The sequence below is a fragment of the Morone saxatilis genome, unplaced genomic scaffold, assembly GCF_004916995.1.
Source record: "Morone saxatilis isolate NCDOM2014 unplaced genomic scaffold, NCSU_SB_2.0 Contig16, whole genome shotgun sequence".
In the NCBI taxonomy this organism is placed as follows: Eukaryota; Metazoa; Chordata; class Actinopteri; family Moronidae; genus Morone; species Morone saxatilis.
Window position 1 is genome coordinate 2658762 of NW_023339718.1, and position 2347 is coordinate 2661108.

General features: G+C 38.2%; 1 long non-coding RNA gene across 1 annotated transcript; it reads left to right on the forward strand.

The window, feature by feature from the left end:
- Window positions 1-701: 701 nt before the first annotated feature.
- On the forward strand, window positions 702-2114 carry LOC118325813. Its single transcript, XR_004796614.1, has 2 exons — window positions 702-978; window positions 1522-2114. It is a non-coding gene; the product is annotated as an uncharacterized LOC118325813 (long non-coding RNA).
- The last annotated feature ends 233 nt before the right edge of the window (window positions 2115-2347 follow it).

Here is a 2347-nt window from a genome sequence, read left to right on the forward strand (position 1 = left end):
ATTGGTTTATTATGTATTATCTTGAGATGTTACAGTTTCGTTTTACGTTGCCATGGTCGACTATTAGGAAAAAAAAAAAAGAAAAAAAAAAAAAAGAAACCGGTAGGGAAAACTTTTTGATCCGTTTAATTTGATTTATCCTCGTTAGCACTAATAATGCCACATCTGGTTTCTTGTCCTTATAAACTATATAAACAGTTTAAAACTAAATGGTAAGCCTGAAATGATATCAGACCTGATCAAATGAATTTGTATTTCACAATATACATCCATTCCAATATTTCTGTCCAAGACATTGATCTGACTAATGTGGATAGCCTGGTAACTCCATTAGGAGGGACTCCTACTTTTGATGTCTTTACAACATATAAAGCTAAATAATACTTCTGGTTCTTTTTATGATTAACCATCAAAGATGGTTGGATGAAACTCATCCCATGTCCTCTTCAGCCAGCAGCAACACAGTCAGGACACCCTCCTCCCTCATGTATTGGTCATGGTTTCCTGTTATAAGTGGAGAGTTAACTATTGGCGCCAACCTGGAACAGAAATACATTACTGCAGTTTTTAGTGGTCAAGCCATCCAACACTGTACCTTAGACTATAAATACAAGGGAGTATTGTAATTGACTACAGACAGACTTTGTAGATGTTTGTTCTGGTAACATGTGAGGACTGAACTTTTAAAACCTCAACAACACTGACAGAGTTCCCTCAAAACTCCTCTTTCTATCTACTGTCAACTGATTACTGATCACAAGATCTCAGTCCTCTATGATCTAAGGGATGGTGTCGAGGTCCCAGAGTCTCAGGATGAACAGTTTAAAGGACGAGTCCAGTGTGACAAAGACGTCCTCAGAGAAGGACGAATCAGACTTCATGTGTCCAGACTCAGGACTGAAGACTCGGGCCTGTACCTGTGTGAAGTGAGAACAAATTATGGCTTGAGCTCTGACAGATGTCGACTCAGAGTCAGTGGTAAGTTGATTTTATAGAACTCAGTTAGTAAAAGAGCACTCAGAGTCTAAGACTATTAGTTTGGTGTGTTAGCATGCTAACATGAGCTAATTAGCACTAAACACAAACTAATAGCTGAGCTGAGTTACTTTAGTGTTAAGTTAAATTCCTCCTGAGGGGGACACGGATGGACAGACTGATATTTCCATCCACAGAGCTGCTGCCAGCGGCTGAAACTGTCCATCATAACGACCTGGAGCCATGAACCAGGAAACAGAGAAAATCAGCAAATCCTCACATTGGAGAAGCTGTAACTAGATAATGTTTGCTGTTTGTACCCTAAAAGTTGCAGATCATTAATGTTTTCACTGAAATGGACATCGTAACTTCATTCAAGTAATAAATAATAACACTGATTTTAATTGATTGATTGATTGTTACCATGACAAACAGATGCAGAATATGATTATATTCAGTCTTTCTTTTCTCAATCTGCTTTTCTGTCTCAGTAAAATATTTCAACCTTCAGACAATTATCCACATTTTATATAATGTCCTTTACAGCAGCTGATGAGCCCAAACCTCAGAGACCAACAGAGAGTCCACAACCAGAGAGTCCGGGAATGATCGTCCTCTATGTTGTACTGGGACTGGCAGCAGCAGCAGCAGCAGCAGCAGTTCTACTGGCTGTCTTTTGTTACTTCTGCCGTTGAGGACCCCAGCTACCGCCACTAGCTTTATCTGACTGTCAGCTATTTTCAGCAGAATGAGAGCTTCATGGGGACATGCTGCTATCATGTGACCTGAGTCAAAAGCCTTTTCATAAATATCCTAAATATTTCTTCAGGTTGTAAAATGTCCCAGTTGTTTGAGTTGTCAGTGTATGAAGAGTTTCTCATTCACTCATTCATTCAGGAATCATTCACATTGAGCTGTAAGTTGGTTCACTCATTGATCGCTCTGTTCTCCCTCCAGCTGTTATCAATCATCAGTCTTAAACAATGAGTCTGAATCAACAAGACAACAGAATGAGAAGAGAATTGTTCATTATTATATCTTAATCCTCCTGATGGATATTGTTACAATGCACTGACTTTGTGCTCTTTATAATGTGTACATATTGTAAATAAATCTCTATTTATATGAGCAGAAGTTGTTAATGAATCTTCTGTGTGTAAATCTTTTAATATCAGACACCCAGAAGCTGTGAATATTTTCAATAAAGTGCACACAGTGCAGATCTCAGATCTGTCTAATAAGTGATAGAGTTTGATGAGGCGTCCTATCAAAATAAAGGACAGCGTAAAGGTGAACAACAGTCCATTATTAAATTGTCTTATAAAACATGTTATACTCTTTTCCAGTTTCCACTTTCACTTCAAATCTCATT